Genomic DNA, 16,455 nt, shown 5'->3' with positions numbered 1-16,455 from the left:
GTAAGCCAATATAGTTAGGAAACTTTTTTATTAGCTTACCTGGTTATAGAAGTAGAAGAGGGCAAAAAAGTGCCAGTATCCCACCTACAGCCATACCACATTGGATACGCCCAATCTCGTCTGATCTTGGAAGCTAAGCAGTGTTGGGCCTGGTTAGTACTTGGGTGGGAGACCACATGGGAACACCAGGTGCTGTAGGTTTTTTCCCATTAATGGCAAATTGTTTTTATTCTCTTGCTATTTAAATTGGAAACTTTTTATTTTTATTGCCAATACAGACATTTGGGACAGGTCAAACAGACACAATAGCCATCACCTAAAAACTTACCACACTGTTTAGGCCCAATTCCAACTGCTTTTGGGAGCTAAACAGTGTTGAGCCTCTTTAGTTGTTTAATTTGAGACCACCTGCTAATATCATGTCCTGTAGGTCTTTTTACATTACCAACACATGATTTTTTTCAGTAAGCCAATATAGTTAGGAAACTTTTTTATTAGCTTACCTGGTTATAGAAGTAGAAGAGGGCAAAAAAGTGCCAGTATCCCACCTACAGCCATACCACATTGGATACGCCCAATCTCGTCTGATCTTGGAAGCTAAGCAGTGTTGGGCCTGGTTAGTACTTGGGTGGGAGACCACATGGGAACACCAGGTGCTGTAGGTTTTTTCCCATTAATGGCAAATTGTTTTTATTCTCTTGCTATTTAAATTGGAAACTTTTTATTTTTTATTGCCAATACAGACATTTGGGACAGGTCAAACAGACACAATAGCCATCACCTAAAAACTTACCACACTGTTTAGGCCCAATTCCAACTGCTTTTGGGAGCTAAACAGTGTTGAGCCTCTTTAGTAGTTTAATTTGAGACCACCTGCTAATATCATGTCCTGTAGGTCTTTTTACATTACCAACACATGATTTTTTTCAGTAAGGCAATACAGTTAGGAAACTTTTTTTTTAGCTTACCTGGTTATAGAAGTAGAAGAGGTCAAAAAAGTGCCAGTATCCCACCTACAGCCATACCACATTGGATACGCCCAATCTCGTCTGATCTTGGAAGCTAAGCAGTGTTGGGCCTGGTTAGTACTTGGGTGGGAGACCACATGGGAACACCAGGTGCTGTAGGTTTTTCCCATTACTGGCAAATTGTTTATATTCTCTAGCTTTTTAAATTGGAAACTTTTTTCTCTTTATTGACAGTACAGACATTTGGAAAAGGTCAAACAGACACAATAGCCATCACCTAAAAACTTACCACACTGTTTAGGCCCAATTCCAACTGCTTTTGGCAGCTAAACAGTGTTGAGCCTCTTAAGTAGTTTAATTTGAGACCACCTGCTAATATCATGTCCTGTAGGTCTTTTTACATTACCAACACATGTTTTTTTTCAGTAAGGCAATACAGTTAGGAAACTTTTTTATTAGCTTTCCTGGTTATAGAAGTAGAAGAGGGCAAAAAAGTGCCGGTATCTCACCTACAGCCATACCACATTGGATACGCCCAATCTCGTCTGATCTTGGAAGCTAAGCAGTGTTGGGCCTGGTTAGTACTTGGATGGGAGACCACATGGGAACACCAGGTGCTGTAGGTTTCTTCCCATTAATGGCTAATTGTTTTTATTCTCTTGCTATTTAAATTGGAAACTTTTTATTTTTATTGCCAATACAGACATTTGGGACAGGTCAAACAGACACAATAGCCATCACCTAAAAACTTACCACACTGTTTAGGCCCAATTCCAACTGCTTTTGGCAGCTAAACAGTGTTGAGCCTCTTTAGTAGTTTAATTTGAGACCACATGCTAATATCATGTCCTGTAGGTCTTTTTACATTACCAACACATGATTTTTTTCAGTAAGGCAATACAGTTAGGAAACTGTTTTATTAGCTTACCTGGTTATAGAAGTAGAAGAGGGCAAAAAAGTGCCAGTATCTCACCTACAGCCATACCACATTGGATACGCCCAATCTCGTCTGATCTTAAAAGCTAAGCAGTGTTGGGCCTGTTTAGTACTTGGGTGGGAGACCACATGGGAACACCAGGTGCTGTAGGTTTTTTCCCATTAATGGCAAATTGTTTTTATTCTCTTGCTATTTAAATTGAAAACTTTTTATTTTTTATTGCCAATACAGACATTTGGGACAGGTCAAACAGACACAATAGCCATCACCTAAAAACTTACCACACTGTTTAGGCCCAATTCCAACTGCTTTTGGGAGCTAAACAGTGTTGAGCCTCTTTAGTAGTTTAATTTGAGACCACCTGCTAATATCATGTCCTGTAGGTCTTTTTACATTACCAACACATGATTTTTTTTCAGTAAGCCAATATAGTTAGGAAACTTTTTTATTAGCTTACCTGGTTATAGAAGTAGAAGATGGCAAAAAAGGGCCGGTATCTCACCTACAGCCATACCACATTGGATACGCCCAATCTCGTCTGATCTTGGAAGCTAAGCAGTGTTGGGCCTGGTTAGTACTTGGGTGAGAGACCACATGGGAACACCAGGTGCTGTAGGTTTTTCCCATTACTGGCAAATTGTTTTTATTCTCTAGCTTTTTAAATTGGAAACTTTTTTCTCTTTATTGACAGTACAGACATTTGGAAGAGGTCAAACAGACACAATAGCCATCACCTAAAAACTTACCACACTGTTTAGGCCCAATTTCAACTGCTTTTGGCAGCTAAACAGTGTTGAGCCTCTTAAGTAGTTTAATTTGAGACCACCTGCTAATATCATGTCCTGTAGGTCTTTTTACATTACCAACGCATGATTTTTTTCAGTAAGGCAATACAGTTAGGAAACTTTTTTATTAGCTTTCCTGGTTATAGAAGTAGAAGAGGGCAAAAAAGTGCCGGTATCTCACCTACAGCCATACCACATTGGATACGCCCAATCTTGTCTGATCTTGGAAGCTAAGCAGTGTTGGGCCTGGTTAGTACTTGGGTGGAAGACCACATGGGAACACCAGGTGCTGTAGGTTTTTTCCCATTAATGGCAAATTGTTTTTATTCTCTTGCTATTTAAATTGGAAACTTTTTATTTTTATTGCCAATACAGACATTTGGGACAGGTCAAACAGACACAATAGCCATCACCTAAAAACTTTCCACACTGTTTAGGCCCAATTCCAACTGCTTTTGGCAGCTAAACAGTGTTGAGCCTCTTTAGTAGTTTGATTTGAGACCACATGCTAATATCATGTCCTGTAGGTCTTTTTACATTACCAACACATGATTTTTTTCAGTACGGCAATACAGTTAGGAAACTTTTTTATTAGCTTACCTGGTTATAGAAGTAGAAGAGGGCAAAAAAGTGCCAGCATCTCATCTACAGCCATACCACATTGGATACGCCCAATCTCGTCTGATCTTGGAAGCTAAGCAGTGTTGGGCCTGGTTAGTACTTGGGTGGGAGACCACATAGGAACACCAGGTGCTGTAGGTTTTTTCCCATTAATGGCAAATTGTTTTTATTCTCTTGCTATTTAAATTGGAAACTTTTTATTTTTTATTGCCAATACAGACATTTGGGACAGGTCAAACAGACACAATAGCCATCACCTAAAAACTTACCACACTGTTTAGGCCCAATTCCAACTGCTTTTGGGAGCTAAACAGTGTTGAGCCTCTTTAGTAGTTTAATTTGAGACCACCTGCTAATATCATGTCCTGTAGGTCTTTTTACATTACCAACACATGATTTTTTTCAGTAAGGCAATACAGTTAGGAAACTTATTTATTCGCTTACCTGGTTATAGAAGTAGAAGAGGGCAAAAAAGTGCCAGTATCTCACCTACAGCCATACCACATTGGATACGCCCAATCTCGTCTGATCTTGGAAGCTAAGCAGTGTTGGGCCTGTTTAGTACTTGGGTGGGAGACCACATGGGAACACCAGGTGCTGTAGGTTTTTTCCCATTAATGGCAAATTGTTTTTATTCTCTTGCTATTTAAATTGGAAACTTTTTATTTTTATTGCCAATACAGACATTTGGGACAGGTCAAACAGACACAATAGCCATCACCTAAAAACTTTCCACACTGTTTAGGCCCAATTCCAACTGCTTTTGGCAGCTAAACAGTGTTGAGCCTCTTTAGTAGTTTAATTTGAGACCAAATGCTAATATCATGTCCTGTAGGTCTTTTTACATTACCAACACATGATTTTTTCAGTAAGGCAATACAGTTAGGAAACTTTTTTATTAGCTTACCTGGGTATAGAAGTAGAAGAGGGCAAAAAAGTGCCAGTATCTCATCTACAGCCATACCACATTGGATATGCCCAATCTCGTCTGATCTTGGAAGCTAAGCAGTGTTGGGCCTGGTTAGTACTTGGGTGGGAGACCACATGGGAACACCAGGTGCTGTAGGTTTTTTCCCATTAATGGCAAATTGTTTTTATTCTCTTGCTATTTAAATTGGAAACTTTTTATTTTTTATTGCCAATACAGACATTTGGGACAGGTCAAACAGACACAATAGCCATCACCTAAAAACTTACCACACTGTTTAGGCCCAATTCCAACTGCTTTTGGCAGCTAAACAGTGTTGAGCCTCTTTAGTAGTTTAATTTGAGACCACCTGCTAATATCATGTCCTGTAGGTCTTTTTACATTACCAACACATGATTTTTTTTCAGTAAGGCAATACAGTTAGGAAACTTTTTTATTCGCTTACCTGGTTATAGAAGTAGAAGAGGGCAAAAAAGTGCCAGTATCTCACCTACAGCCATACCACATTGGATACGCCCAATCTCGTCTGATCTTGGAAGCTAAGCAGTGTTGGGCCTGTTTAGTACTTGGGTGGGAGACCACATGGGAACACCAGGTGCTGTAGGTTTTTTCCCATTACTGGCAAATTGTTTTTATTCTCTTGCTATTTAAATTGAAAACTTTTTATTTTTTATTGCCAATACAGACATTTGGGACAGGTCAAACAGACACAATAGCCATCACCTAAAAACTTACCACACTGTTTAGGCCCAATTCCAACTGCTTTTGGGAGCTAAACAGTGTTGAGCCTCTTTAGTAGTTTAATTTGAGACCACCTGCTAATATCATGTCCTGTAGGTCTTTTTACATTACCAACACATGATTTTTTTCAGTAAGCCAATATAGTTAGGAATCTTTTTTATTAGCTTACCTGGTTATAGAAGTAGAAGAGGGCAAAAAAGTGCCTGTATCTCACCTACAGCCATACCACATTGGATACGCCCAATCTCGTCTGATCTGGGAAGCTAAGCAGTGTTGGGCCTGGTTAGTACTTGGGTGGGAGACCACATGGGAACACCAGGTGCTGTAGGTTTTTCCCATTACTGGCAAATTGTTTATATTCTCTAGCTTTTTAAATTGGAAACTTTTTTCTCTTTATTGACAGTACAGACATTTGGAAGAGGTCAAACAGACACAATAGCCATCACCTAAAAACTTACCACACTGTTTAGGCCCAATTCCAACTGCTTTTGGCAGCTAAACAGTGTTGAGCCTCTTAAGTAGTTTAATTTGAGACCACCTGCTAATATCATGTCCTGTAGGTCTTTTTACATTACCAACACATGATTTTTTTCAGTAAGGCAATACAGTTAGGAAACTTTTTTATTAGCTTTCCTGGTTATAGAAGTAGAAGAGGGCAAAAAAGTGCCGGTATCTCACCTACAGCCATACCACATTGGATACGCCCAATCTCGTCTGATCTTGGAAGCTAAGCAGTGTTGGGCCTGGTTAGTACTTGGGTGGGAGACCACATGGGAACACCAGGTGCTGTAGGTTTTTCCCATTAATGGCTAATTGTTTTTATTCTCTTGCTATTTAAATTGGAAACTTTTTATTTTTATTGCCAATACAGACATTTGGGACAGGTCAAACAGACACAATAGCCATCACCTAAAAACTTACCACACTGTTTAGGCCCAATTCCAACTGCTTTTGGCAGCTAAACAGTGTTGAGCCTCTTTAGTAGTTTAATTTGAGACCACATGCAAATATCATGTCCTGTAGGTCTTTTTACATTACCAACACATGATTTTTTTCAGTAAGGCAATACAGTTAGGAAACTTTTTTATTAGCTTACCTGGTTATAGAAGTAGAAGAAGGCAAAAAAGTGCCAGTATCTCACCTACAGCCATACCACATTGGATACGCCCAATCTCGTCTGATCCTTGAAACAAAGCAGTGTTGGGCCTGGTTTGTACTTGGGTGGGAGACCACATGGGAACACCAGGTGCTGTAGGTTTTTTCCCATTAATGGCAAATTGTTTTTATTCTCTAGCTATTTAAATTGGAAACTTTTTATTTTTTATTGCCAATACAGACATTTGGGACAGGTCAAACAGACACAATAGCCATCACCTAAAAACTTACCACACTGTTTAGGCCCAATTCCAACTGCTTTTGGGAGCTAAACAGTGTTGAGCCTCTTTAGTAGTTTAATTTGAGACCACCTGCTAATATCATGTCCTGTAGGTCTTTTTACATTACCAACACATGATTTTTTTCAGTAAGGCAATACAGTTAGGAAACTTTTTTATTCGCTTACCTGGTTATAGAAGTAGAAGAGGGCTAAAAAAATTCCAGTATCTCATCTACAGCCATACCACATTGGATACGCCCAATCTCGTCTGATCTTGGAAGCTAAGCAGTGTTGGGCCTGTTTAGTACTTGGGTGGGAGACCACATGGGAACACCAGGTGCTGTAGGTTTTTTCCCATTAATGGCAAATTGTTTTTATTCTCTTGCTATTTAAATTGAAAACTTTTTATTTTTTATTGCCAATACAGACATTTGGGACAGGTCAAACAGACACAATAGCAATCACCTAAAAACTTACCACACTGTTTAGGCCCAATTCCAACTGCTTTTGGCAGCTAAACAGTGTTGAGCCTCTTTAGTAGTTTAATTTGAGACCACCTGCTAATATCATGTCCTGTAGGTCTTTTTACATTACCAACACATGATTTTTTTTCAGTAAGCCAATATAGTTAGGAAACTTTTTTATTAGCTTACCTGGTTATAGAAGTAGAAGAGGGCAAAAAAGTGCCTGTATCTCACCTACAGCCATACCACATTGGATACGCCCAATCTCGTCTGATCTTGGAAGCTAAGCAGTGTTGGGCCTGGTTAGTACTTGGGTGGGAGACCACATGGGAACACCAGGTGCTGTAGGTTTTTCCCATTACTGGCAAATTGTTTTTATTCTCTAGCATTTTAAATTGGAAACTTTTTTCTCTTTATTGACAGTACAGACATTTGGAAGAGGTCAAACAGACACAATAGCCATCACCTAAAAACTTACCACACTGTTTAGGCCCAATTCCAACTGCTTTTGGGAGCTAAACAGTGTTGAGCCTCTTTAGTAGTTTAATTTGAGACCACCTGCTAATATCATGTCCTGTAGGTCTTTTTACATTACCAACACATGATTTTTTTTCAGTAAGCCAATATAGTTAGGAAACTTTTTTATTAGCTTACCTGGTTATAGAAGTAGAAGAGGGCAAAAAAGTGCCTGTATCTCACCTACAGCCATTCTACATTGGATACGCCCAATCTCGTCTGATCTTGGAAGCTAAGCAGTGTTGGGCCTGGTTAGTACTTGGGTGGGAGACCACATGGGAACACCAGGTGCTGTAGGTTTTTCCCATTACTGGCAAATTGTTTTTATTCTCTAGCTTTTTAAATTGAAAACTTTTTTCTCTTTATTGACAGTACAGACATTTGGAAGAGGTCAAACAGACACAATAGCCATCACCTAAAAACTTACCACACTGTTTAGGCCCAATTCCAACTGCTTTTGGCAGCTAAACAGTGTTGAGCCTCTTAAGTAGTTTAATTTGAGACCACCTGCTAATATCATGTCCTGTAGGTCTTTTTACATTACCAACGCATGATTTTTTTCAGTAAGGCAATACAGTTAGGAAACTTTTTTATTAGCTTTCCTGGTTATAGAAGTAGAAGAGGGCAAAAAAGTGCCGGTATCTCACCTACAGCCATACCACATTGGATACGCCCAATCTCGTCTGATCTTGGAAGCTAAGCAGAGTTGGGCCTGGTTAGTACTTGGGTGGGAGACCACATGGGAACACCAGGTGCTGTAGGTTTTTTCCCATTAATGGCAAATTGTTTTTATTCTCTTGCTATTTAAATTGGAAACTTTTTATTTTTATTGCCAATACAGATATTTGGGACAGGTCAAACAGACACAATAGCCATCACCTAAAAACTTACCACACTGTTTAGGCCCAATTCCAACTGCTTTTGGGAGCTAAACAGTGTTGAGCCTCTTTAGTAGTTTAATTTGAGACCACCTGCTAATATCATGTCCTGTAGGTCTTTTTACATTACCAACACATGATTTTTTTTCAGTAAGCCAATATAGTTAGGAAACTTTTTTATTAGCTTACCTGGTTATAGAAGTAGAAGAGGGCAAAAAAGTGCCTGTATCTCACCTACAGCCATACCACATTGGATACGCCCAATCTCGTCTGATCTTGGAAGCTAAGCAGTGTTGGGACTGGTTAGTACTTGGGTGGGAGACCACATGGGAACACCAGGTGCTGTAGGTTTTTCCCATTACTGGCAAATTGTTTTTATTCTCTAGCGTTTTAAATTGGAAACTTTTTTCTCTTTATTGACAGTACAGACATTTGGAAGAGGTCAAACAGACACAATAGCCATCACCTAAAAACTTACCACACTGTTTAGGCCCAATTCCAACTGCTTTTGGGAGCTAAACAGTGTTGAGCCTCTTTAGTAGTTTAATTTGAGACCACCTGCTAATATCATGTCCTGTAGGTCTTTTTACATTACCAACACATGATTTTTTTTCAGTAAGCCAATATAGTTAGGAAACTTTTTTATTAGCTTACCTGGTTATAGAAGTAGAAGAGGGCAAAAAAGTGCCTGTATCTCACCTACAGCCATTCCACATTGGATACGCCCAATCTCGTCTGATCTTGGAAGCTAAGCAGTGTTGGGCCTGGTTAGTACTTGGGTGGGAGACCACATGGGAACACCAGGTGCTGTAGGTTTTTCCCATTACTGGCAAATTGTTTTTATTCTCTAGCTTTTTAAATTGAAAACTTTTTTCTCTTTATTGACAGTACAGACATTTGGAAGAGGTCAAACAGACACAATAGCCATCACCTAAAAACTTACCACACTGTTTAGGCCCAATTCCAACTGCTTTTGGCAGCTAAACAGTGTTGAGCCTCTTAAGTAGTTTAATTTGAGACCACCTGCTAATATCATGTCCTGTAGGTCTTTTTACATTACCAACGCATGATTTTTTTCAGTAAGGCAATACAGTTAGGAAACTTTTTTATTAGCTTTCCTGGTTATAGAAGTAGAAGAGGGCAAAAAAGTGCCAGTATCTCACCTACAGCCATACCACATTGGATACGCCCAATCTCGTCTGATCTTGGAAGCTAAGCAGTGTTGGGCCTGGTTAGTACTTGGGTGGGAGACCACATGGGAACACCAGGTGCTGTAGGTTTTTTCCCATTAATGGCAAATTGTTTTTATTCTCTTGCTATTTAAATTGGAAACTTTTTATTTTTATTGCCAATACAGATATTTGGGACAGGTCAAACAGACACAATAGCCATCACCTAAAAACTTACCACACTGTTTAGGCCCAATTCCAACTGCTTTTGGCAGCTAAACAGTGTTGAGCCTCTTTAGTAGTTTAATTTGAGACCACCTGCTAATATCATGTCCTGTAGGTCTTTTTACATTACCAACACATGATTTTTTTCAGTAAGGCAATACAGTTAGGAAACTTTTTTATTCGCTTACCTGGTTATAGAAGTAGAAGAGGGCAAAAAAGTGCCAGTATCTCACCTACAGCCATACCACATTGGATACGCCCAATCTCGTCTGATCTTGGAAGCTAAACAGTGTTGGGCCTGGTTAGTACTTGGGTGGGAGACCACATGGGAACACCAGGTGCTGTAGGTTTTTTCCCATTAATGGCAAATTGTTTTTATTCTCTTGCTATTTAAATTGGAAACTTTTTATTTTTATTGCCAATACAGACATTTGGGACAGGTCAAACAGACACAATAGCCATCACCTAAAAACTTACCACACTGTTTAGGCCCAATTCCAACTGCTTTTCGGAGCTAAACAGTGTTGAGCCTCTTTAGTAGTTTAATTTGAGACCACCTGCTAATATCATGTCCTGTAGGTCTTTTTACATTACCAACACATGATTTTTTTCAGTAAGCCAATATAGTTAGGAAACTTTTTTATTAGCTTACCTGGTTATAGAAGTAGAAGAGGGCAAAAAAGTGCATGTATCTCACCTACAGCCATACCACATTGGATACGCCCAATCTCGTCTGATCTTGGAAGCTAAGCAGTGTTGGGCCTGGTTAGTACTTGGGTGGGAGACCACATGGGAACACCAGGTGCTGTAGGTTTTTCCCATTACTGGCAAATTGTTTTTATTCTCTAGCTTTTTAAATTGGAAACTTTTTTCTCTTTATTAACAGTAAGGACATTTGGAAGAGGTCAAACAGACACAATAGCCATCACCTAAAAACTTACCACACTGTTTAGGCCCAATTCCAACTGCTTTTGGCAGCTAAACAGTGTTGAGCCTCTTTAGTAGTTTAATTTGAGACCACCTGCTAATATCATGTCCTGTAGGTCTTTTTACATTACCAACACATGATTTTTTTCAGTAAGCCAATATAGTTAGGAAACTTTTTTATTAGCTTACCTGGTTATAGAAGTAGAAGAGGGCAAAAAAGTGCCTGTGTCTCACCTACAGCCATACCACATTGGATACGCCCAATCTCGTCTGATCTTGGAAGCTAAGCAGTGTTGGGCCTGGTTAGTACTTGGGTGGGAGACCACATGGGAACACCAGGTGCTGTAGGTTTTTCCCATTACTGGCAAATTGTTTTTATTCTCTAGCTTTTTAAATTGGAAACTTTTTTCTCTTTATTGACAGTACAGACATTTGGAAGAGGTCAAACAGACACAATAGCTATCACCTAAAAACTTACCACACTGTTTAGGCCCAATTCCAACTGCTTTTGGCAGCTAAACAGTGTTGAGCCTCTTTAGTAGTTTAATTTGAGACCACCTGCTAATATCATGTCCTGTAGGTCTTTTTACATTACCAACACATGATTTTTTTCAATAAGCCAATATAGTTAGGAAACTTTTTTATTAGCTTACCTTGTTATAGAAGTAGAAGAGGGCAAAAAAGTGCCTTGATCTCACCTACAGCCATACCACATTGGATACGCCTGATCTTGGAAGCTAAGCAGTGTTGGGCCTGGTTAGTACTTGGGTGGGAGACCACATGGGAACACCAGGTGCTGTAGGTTTTTTCCCATTAATGGCAAATTGTTTTTATTCTCTTGCTATTTAAATTGGAAACTTTTTATTTTTTATTGCCAATACAGACATTTGGGACAGGTCAAACAGACACAATAGCCATCACCTAGAAACTTACCACACTGTTTAGGCCCAATTCCAACTGCTTTTGGCAGCTAAACAGTGTTGAGCCTCTTTAGTAGTTTAATTTGAGACCACCTGCTAATATCATGTCCTGTAGGTCTTTTTACATTACCAACACATGATTTTTTTCAGTAAGGCAATACAGTTAGAAAACTTTTTTATTAGCTTACCTGGTTATAGAAGTAGAAGAGGGCAAAAAAGTGCCTGGATCTCACCTTCAGCCATACCACATTGGATACGCCCAATCTCGTCTGATCTTGGAAGCTAAGCAGTGTTGGGCCTGGTTAGTACTTGGGTGGGAGACCACATGGGAACACCAGGTGCTGTAGGTTTTTTCCCATTAATGGCAAATTGTTTTTATTCTCTTGCTATTTAAATTGGAAACTTTTTATTTTTTATTGCCAATACAGACATTTGGGACAGGTCAAACAGACACAATAGCCATCACCTAAAAACTTACCACACTGTTTAGGCCCAATTCCAACTGCTTTTGGCAGCTAAACAGTGTTGAGCCTCTTTAGTAGTTTAATTTGAGACCACCTGCTAATATCATGTCCTGTAGGTCTTTTTACATTACCAACACATGATTTTTTTCAGTAAGGCAATACAGTTAGGATACTTTTTTATTAGCTTACCTGGTTATAGAAGTAGAAGAGGGCAAAAAAGTGCCTGTATCTCACCTACAGCCATTCCACATTGGATACGCCCAATCTCGTCTGATCTTGGAAGCTAAGCAGTGTTGGGCCTGGTTAGTACTTGGGTGGGAGACCACATGGGAACACCAGGTGCTGTAGGTTTTTCCCATTACTGGCAAATTGTTTTTATTCTCTAGCTTTTTAAATTGGAAACTTTTTTCTCTTTATTGACAGTACAGACATTTGGAAGAGGTCAAACAGACACAATAGCTATCACCTAAAAACTTACCACACTGTTTAGGCCCAATTCCAACTGCTTTTGGCAGCTAAACAGTGTTGAGCCTCTTTAGTAGTTTAATTTGAGACCACCTGCTAATATCATGTCCTGTCGGTCTTTTTACATTACCAACACATGATTTTTTTCAATAAGCCAATATAGTTAGGAAACTTTTTTATTAGCTTACCTTGTTATAGAAGTAGAAGAGGGCAAAAAAAAGCAAGTATCTCACCTACAGCCATACCACATTGGATACGCCCAATCTCGTCTGATCTTGGAAGCTAAGCAGTGTTGGGCCTGGTTAGTACTTGGGTGGGAGACCACATGGGAACACCAGGTGCTGTAGGTTTTTTCCCATTAATGGCAAATTGTTTTTATTCTCTTGCTATTTAAATTGGAAACTTTTTATTTTTTATTGCCAATAAAGACATTTGGGACAGGTCAAACAGACACAATAGCCATCACCTAAAAACTTACCACACTATTTAAGCCCAATTCCAACTGCTTTTGGGAGCTAAACAGTGTTGAGCCTTTTTAGTAGTTTAATTTGAGACCACCTGCTAATAGCATGTCCTGTAGGTCTTTTTACATTACCAACACATGATTTTTTTCAGTAAGGCAATACAGTTAGGAAACTTTTTTATTAGCTTACCTGGTTATAGAAGTAGAAGAGGGCAAAAAAGTGCCAGTACCTCACCTACAGCCATACCACATTGGATACGCCCAATCTCGTCTGATCTTGGAAGCTAAGCAGTGTTGGGCCTGGTTAGTACTTGGGTGGGAGACCACATGGGAACACCAGGTGCTGTAGGTTTTTTCCCATTAATGGCAATTTGTTTTTATTCTCTTGCTATTTAAATTGGAAACTTTTTATTTTTATTGCCAATACAGAGATTTGGGACAGGTCAAACAGACACAATAGCCATCACCTAAAAACTTACCACACTGTTTAGGCCCAATTCCAACTGCTTTTGGCAGCTAAACAGTGTTGAGCCTCTTTAGTAGTTTAATTTGAGACCACCTGCTAATATCATGTCCTGTAGGTCTTTTTACATTACCAACACATGATTTTTTTCAGTAAGGCAATACAGTTAGGAAACTTTTTTATTAGCTTACCTGGTTATAGAAGTAGAAAAGGGCAAAAAAGTGACGGTATCTCAACTACAGCCAACCCTTTTAATACGCCCAATCTCGTCTGATCTTGGAAGCTAAACAGTGTTGGGCCTGGTTAGTACTTGGGTGGGAGACCACATGGGAACACCAGGTGCTTTAGGTTTTTTCCATTACTGGCAAATTGTTTATATTCTCTAGCTTTTTAAATTGGAAACTTTTTTCTCTTTATTGACAGTACAGACATTTGGAAGAGGTCAAACAGACACAATAGCCATCACCTAAAAACTTACCACACTGTTTAGGCCCAATTCCAACTGCTTTTGGCAGCTAAACAGTGTTGAGCCTCTTAAGTAGTTTAATTTGAGACCACCTGCTAATATCATGTCCTGTAGGTCTTTTTACATTACCAACACATGATTTTTTTCAGTAAGGCAATACAGTTAGGAAACTTTTTTATTAGCTTTCCTGGTTATAGAAGTAGAAGAGGGCAAAATAGTGCCGGTATCTGGCCTACAGCCATACCACATTGGATACGCCCAATCTCGTCTGATCTTGGAAGCTAAGCAGTGTTGGGCCTGGTTAGTACTTGGGTGGGAGACCACATGGGAACACCAGGTGCTGTAGGTTTTTTCCCATTAATGGCAATTTTTTTTTATTCTCTTGCTATTTAAATTGGAAACTTTTTATTTTTATTGCCAATACAGACATTTGGGACAGGTCAAACAGACACAATAGCCATCACCTAAAAACTTACCACACTGTTTAGGCCCAATTCCAACTGCTTTTGGCAGCTAAACAGTGTTGAGCCTCTTTAGTAGTTTAATTTGAGACCACCTGCTAATATCATGTCCTGTAGGTCTTTTTACATTACCAACACATGATTTTTTTCAGTAAGGCAATACAGTTAGGAAACTTTTTTATTCGCTTACCTGGTTATAGAAGTAGAAGAGGGCAAAAAAGTGCCAGTACCTCACCTACAGCCATACCACATTGGATATGCCCAATCTCGTCTGATCTTGGAAGCTAAGCAGTGTTGGGCCTGGTTAGTACTTGGGTGGGAGACCACATGGGAACACCAGGTGCTGTAGGTTTTTTCCCATTAATGGCAATTTGTTTTTATTCTCTTGCTATTTAAATTGGAAACTTTTTATTTTTATTGCCAATACAGACATTTGCGACAGGTCAAACAGACACAATAGCCATCACCTAAAAACTTACCACACTGTTTAGGCCCAATTCCAACTGCTTTTGGGAGCTAAACAGTGTTGAGCCTCTTTAGTAGTTTAATTTGAGACCACCTGCTAATATCATGTCCTGTAGGTCTTTTTACATTACCAACACATGATTTTTTTCAGTAAGGCAATACAGTTAGGAAACGTTTTTATTAGCTTACCTGGTTATAGAAGTAGAAAAGGGCAAAAAAGTGACGGTATCTCAACTACAGCCATACCACATTGGATACGCCCAATCTCGTCTGATCTTGGAAGCTAAGCAGTGTTGGGCCTAGTTAGTACTTGGGTGGGAGACCACATGGGAACACCAGGTGCTGTAGGTTTTTTCCCATTAATGGCAAATTGTTTTTATTCTCTTGCTATTTAAATTGGAAACTTTTTATTTTTATTGCCAATACAGACATTTGGGACAGGTCAAACAGACACAATAGCCATCACCTAAAAACTTACCACACTGTTTAGGCCCAATTCCAACTGCTTTTGGAAGCTAAACAGTGTTGAGCCTCTTTAGTAGTTTAATTTGAGACCACCTGCTAATATCATGTCCTGTAGGTCTTTTTACATTACCAACACATGATTTTTTTCAGTAAGCCAATATAGTTAGGAAACTTTTTTATTAGCTTACCTGGTTATAGAAGTAGAAGATGGCAAAAAAGTGCCTGTATCTCGCCTACAGCCATACCACATTGGATACGCCCAATCTCGTCTGATCTTGGAAGCTAAACAGTGTTGGGCCAGGTTAGTACTTGGGTGGGAGACCACATGGGGACACCAGGTGCTGTAGGTTTTTTCCATTACTGGCAAATTGTTTATATTCTCTAGCTTTTTAAATTGGAAACTTTTTTCTCTTTATTGACAGTACAGACATTTGGAAGAGGTCAAACAGACACAATAGCCATCACCTAAAAACTTACCACACTGTTTAAGCCCAATTCCAACTGCTTTTGGCAGCTAAACAGTGTTGAGCCTCTTAAGTAGTTTAATTTGAGACCACCTGCTAATATCATGTCCTGTAGGTCTTTTTACATTACCAACACATGATTTTTTTCAGTAAGGCAATACAGTTAGGAAACTTTTTTATTAGCTTTCCTGGTTATAGAAGTAGAAGAGGGCAAAAAAGTGCCGGTATCTGACCTACAGCCGTACCACATTGGATACGCTCAATCTCGTCTGATCTTGGAAGCTAAGCAGTGTTGGTCCTGGTTAGTACTTGGGTGGGAGACCACATGGGAACACCAGGTGCTGTAGGTTTTTTACCATTAATGGCAATTTTTTTTTATTCTCTTGCTATTTAAATTGGAAACTTTTTATTTTTATTGCCAATACAGACATTTGGGACAGGTCAAACAGACACAATAGCCATCACCTAAAAACTTACCACACTGTTTAGGCACAATTCCAACTGCTTTTGGCAGCTAAACAGTGTTGAGCCTCTTTAGTAGTTTAATTTGAGACCACCTGCTAATATCATGTCCTGTAGGTCTTTTTACATTACCAACACATGATTTTTTTCAGTAAGGCAATACAGTTAGGAAACTTTTTTATTAGCTTACCTGGTTATAGAAGTAGAAAAGGGCAAAAAAGTGACGGTATCTCAACTACAGCCATACCACATTGGATACGCCCAATCTCGTCTGATCTTGGAAGCTAAGCAGTGTTGGGCCTGGTTAGTACTTGGGTGGGAGACCACATGGGAACACCAGGTGCTGTAGGTTTTTTCCCATTA

At 39.3% G+C, this 16,455-nt stretch overlaps 33 non-coding genes and 3 pseudogenes across 33 annotated transcripts; all 36 read left to right on the top strand.

Annotated features, from left to right (window-relative positions):
* Positions 1–82: 82 nt before the first annotated feature.
* LOC146040187 (5S ribosomal RNA) lies at positions 83–201 on the top strand. Its single transcript, XR_014463346.1, has one exon. It is a non-coding gene; the product is annotated as a 5S ribosomal RNA (ribosomal RNA).
* Positions 202–546: 345 nt separating this feature from the next.
* On the top strand, positions 547–665 carry LOC146040186 (5S ribosomal RNA). The gene has a single exon (XR_014463345.1). It is a non-coding gene; the product is annotated as a 5S ribosomal RNA (ribosomal RNA).
* A 346-nt stretch (positions 666–1,011) lies between these two features.
* LOC146040184 (5S ribosomal RNA) lies at positions 1,012–1,130 on the top strand. The gene has a single exon (XR_014463344.1). It is a non-coding gene; the product is annotated as a 5S ribosomal RNA (ribosomal RNA).
* Positions 1,131–1,475: 345 nt separating this feature from the next.
* LOC146037332 (5S ribosomal RNA) lies at positions 1,476–1,594 on the top strand. The gene has a single exon (XR_014461015.1). It is a non-coding gene; the product is annotated as a 5S ribosomal RNA (ribosomal RNA).
* A 345-nt stretch (positions 1,595–1,939) lies between these two features.
* LOC146039418 (5S ribosomal RNA) lies at positions 1,940–2,058 on the top strand. Its single transcript, XR_014462924.1, has one exon. It is a non-coding gene; the product is annotated as a 5S ribosomal RNA (ribosomal RNA).
* Positions 2,059–2,405: 347 nt separating this feature from the next.
* Positions 2,406–2,524, top strand: LOC146038653 (5S ribosomal RNA). Its single transcript, XR_014462227.1, has one exon. It is a non-coding gene; the product is annotated as a 5S ribosomal RNA (ribosomal RNA).
* A 345-nt stretch (positions 2,525–2,869) lies between these two features.
* On the top strand, positions 2,870–2,988 carry LOC146039001 (5S ribosomal RNA). Its single transcript, XR_014462545.1, has one exon. It is a non-coding gene; the product is annotated as a 5S ribosomal RNA (ribosomal RNA).
* Positions 2,989–3,333: 345 nt separating this feature from the next.
* Positions 3,334–3,452, top strand: LOC146038381 (5S ribosomal RNA). Its single transcript, XR_014461977.1, has one exon. It is a non-coding gene; the product is annotated as a 5S ribosomal RNA (ribosomal RNA).
* Positions 3,453–3,798: 346 nt separating this feature from the next.
* On the top strand, positions 3,799–3,917 carry LOC146037950 (5S ribosomal RNA). The gene has a single exon (XR_014461582.1). It is a non-coding gene; the product is annotated as a 5S ribosomal RNA (ribosomal RNA).
* A 344-nt stretch (positions 3,918–4,261) lies between these two features.
* Positions 4,262–4,380, top strand: LOC146038286 (5S ribosomal RNA). The gene has a single exon (XR_014461890.1). It is a non-coding gene; the product is annotated as a 5S ribosomal RNA (ribosomal RNA).
* Positions 4,381–4,727: 347 nt separating this feature from the next.
* Positions 4,728–4,846, top strand: LOC146037949 (5S ribosomal RNA). The gene has a single exon (XR_014461581.1). It is a non-coding gene; the product is annotated as a 5S ribosomal RNA (ribosomal RNA).
* Positions 4,847–5,192: 346 nt separating this feature from the next.
* LOC146038535 (5S ribosomal RNA) lies at positions 5,193–5,311 on the top strand. Its single transcript, XR_014462119.1, has one exon. It is a non-coding gene; the product is annotated as a 5S ribosomal RNA (ribosomal RNA).
* Positions 5,312–5,656: 345 nt separating this feature from the next.
* Positions 5,657–5,775, top strand: LOC146040183 (5S ribosomal RNA). The gene has a single exon (XR_014463343.1). It is a non-coding gene; the product is annotated as a 5S ribosomal RNA (ribosomal RNA).
* A 344-nt stretch (positions 5,776–6,119) lies between these two features.
* LOC146039759 (5S ribosomal RNA) lies at positions 6,120–6,238 on the top strand (annotated as a pseudogene).
* Positions 6,239–6,585: 347 nt separating this feature from the next.
* Positions 6,586–6,704, top strand: LOC146038372 (5S ribosomal RNA). Its single transcript, XR_014461969.1, has one exon. It is a non-coding gene; the product is annotated as a 5S ribosomal RNA (ribosomal RNA).
* Positions 6,705–7,051: 347 nt separating this feature from the next.
* LOC146040182 (5S ribosomal RNA) lies at positions 7,052–7,170 on the top strand. Its single transcript, XR_014463342.1, has one exon. It is a non-coding gene; the product is annotated as a 5S ribosomal RNA (ribosomal RNA).
* Positions 7,171–7,516: 346 nt separating this feature from the next.
* LOC146038670 (5S ribosomal RNA) lies at positions 7,517–7,635 on the top strand. Its single transcript, XR_014462242.1, has one exon. It is a non-coding gene; the product is annotated as a 5S ribosomal RNA (ribosomal RNA).
* A 345-nt stretch (positions 7,636–7,980) lies between these two features.
* Positions 7,981–8,099, top strand: LOC146038093 (5S ribosomal RNA). Its single transcript, XR_014461713.1, has one exon. It is a non-coding gene; the product is annotated as a 5S ribosomal RNA (ribosomal RNA).
* A 346-nt stretch (positions 8,100–8,445) lies between these two features.
* Positions 8,446–8,564, top strand: LOC146038869 (5S ribosomal RNA). Its single transcript, XR_014462424.1, has one exon. It is a non-coding gene; the product is annotated as a 5S ribosomal RNA (ribosomal RNA).
* Positions 8,565–8,910: 346 nt separating this feature from the next.
* Positions 8,911–9,029, top strand: LOC146038017 (5S ribosomal RNA). Its single transcript, XR_014461644.1, has one exon. It is a non-coding gene; the product is annotated as a 5S ribosomal RNA (ribosomal RNA).
* A 345-nt stretch (positions 9,030–9,374) lies between these two features.
* On the top strand, positions 9,375–9,493 carry LOC146040181 (5S ribosomal RNA). Its single transcript, XR_014463341.1, has one exon. It is a non-coding gene; the product is annotated as a 5S ribosomal RNA (ribosomal RNA).
* A 345-nt stretch (positions 9,494–9,838) lies between these two features.
* On the top strand, positions 9,839–9,957 carry LOC146037771 (5S ribosomal RNA). Its single transcript, XR_014461418.1, has one exon. It is a non-coding gene; the product is annotated as a 5S ribosomal RNA (ribosomal RNA).
* Positions 9,958–10,302: 345 nt separating this feature from the next.
* LOC146040180 (5S ribosomal RNA) lies at positions 10,303–10,421 on the top strand. The gene has a single exon (XR_014463340.1). It is a non-coding gene; the product is annotated as a 5S ribosomal RNA (ribosomal RNA).
* Positions 10,422–10,766: 345 nt separating this feature from the next.
* On the top strand, positions 10,767–10,885 carry LOC146040179 (5S ribosomal RNA). The gene has a single exon (XR_014463339.1). It is a non-coding gene; the product is annotated as a 5S ribosomal RNA (ribosomal RNA).
* Positions 10,886–11,230: 345 nt separating this feature from the next.
* On the top strand, positions 11,231–11,339 carry LOC146039774 (5S ribosomal RNA; annotated as a pseudogene).
* A 346-nt stretch (positions 11,340–11,685) lies between these two features.
* LOC146038212 (5S ribosomal RNA) lies at positions 11,686–11,804 on the top strand. Its single transcript, XR_014461822.1, has one exon. It is a non-coding gene; the product is annotated as a 5S ribosomal RNA (ribosomal RNA).
* Positions 11,805–12,150: 346 nt separating this feature from the next.
* Positions 12,151–12,269, top strand: LOC146038016 (5S ribosomal RNA). The gene has a single exon (XR_014461643.1). It is a non-coding gene; the product is annotated as a 5S ribosomal RNA (ribosomal RNA).
* Positions 12,270–12,614: 345 nt separating this feature from the next.
* On the top strand, positions 12,615–12,733 carry LOC146040178 (5S ribosomal RNA). Its single transcript, XR_014463338.1, has one exon. It is a non-coding gene; the product is annotated as a 5S ribosomal RNA (ribosomal RNA).
* A 346-nt stretch (positions 12,734–13,079) lies between these two features.
* On the top strand, positions 13,080–13,198 carry LOC146040177 (5S ribosomal RNA). The gene has a single exon (XR_014463337.1). It is a non-coding gene; the product is annotated as a 5S ribosomal RNA (ribosomal RNA).
* A 345-nt stretch (positions 13,199–13,543) lies between these two features.
* On the top strand, positions 13,544–13,660 carry LOC146039862 (5S ribosomal RNA; annotated as a pseudogene).
* Positions 13,661–14,005: 345 nt separating this feature from the next.
* LOC146037756 (5S ribosomal RNA) lies at positions 14,006–14,124 on the top strand. Its single transcript, XR_014461405.1, has one exon. It is a non-coding gene; the product is annotated as a 5S ribosomal RNA (ribosomal RNA).
* A 345-nt stretch (positions 14,125–14,469) lies between these two features.
* On the top strand, positions 14,470–14,588 carry LOC146037874 (5S ribosomal RNA). The gene has a single exon (XR_014461513.1). It is a non-coding gene; the product is annotated as a 5S ribosomal RNA (ribosomal RNA).
* A 345-nt stretch (positions 14,589–14,933) lies between these two features.
* LOC146038998 (5S ribosomal RNA) lies at positions 14,934–15,052 on the top strand. Its single transcript, XR_014462542.1, has one exon. It is a non-coding gene; the product is annotated as a 5S ribosomal RNA (ribosomal RNA).
* Positions 15,053–15,397: 345 nt separating this feature from the next.
* LOC146039093 (5S ribosomal RNA) lies at positions 15,398–15,516 on the top strand. Its single transcript, XR_014462629.1, has one exon. It is a non-coding gene; the product is annotated as a 5S ribosomal RNA (ribosomal RNA).
* Positions 15,517–15,861: 345 nt separating this feature from the next.
* LOC146039238 (5S ribosomal RNA) lies at positions 15,862–15,980 on the top strand. Its single transcript, XR_014462761.1, has one exon. It is a non-coding gene; the product is annotated as a 5S ribosomal RNA (ribosomal RNA).
* A 345-nt stretch (positions 15,981–16,325) lies between these two features.
* On the top strand, positions 16,326–16,444 carry LOC146038159 (5S ribosomal RNA). Its single transcript, XR_014461773.1, has one exon. It is a non-coding gene; the product is annotated as a 5S ribosomal RNA (ribosomal RNA).
* Positions 16,445–16,455: the final 11 nt, after the last annotated feature.

This window comes from Crinia signifera, chromosome 9 (assembly GCF_055691185.1).
Source record: "Crinia signifera chromosome 9, ASM5569118v1, whole genome shotgun sequence".
NCBI classification, from domain to species: domain Eukaryota; kingdom Metazoa; phylum Chordata; class Amphibia; order Anura; family Myobatrachidae; genus Crinia; species Crinia signifera.
The sequence above is the reverse complement of the archived record's forward strand: the minus strand, read 5'-3'. Positions and strand labels throughout refer to the sequence as shown.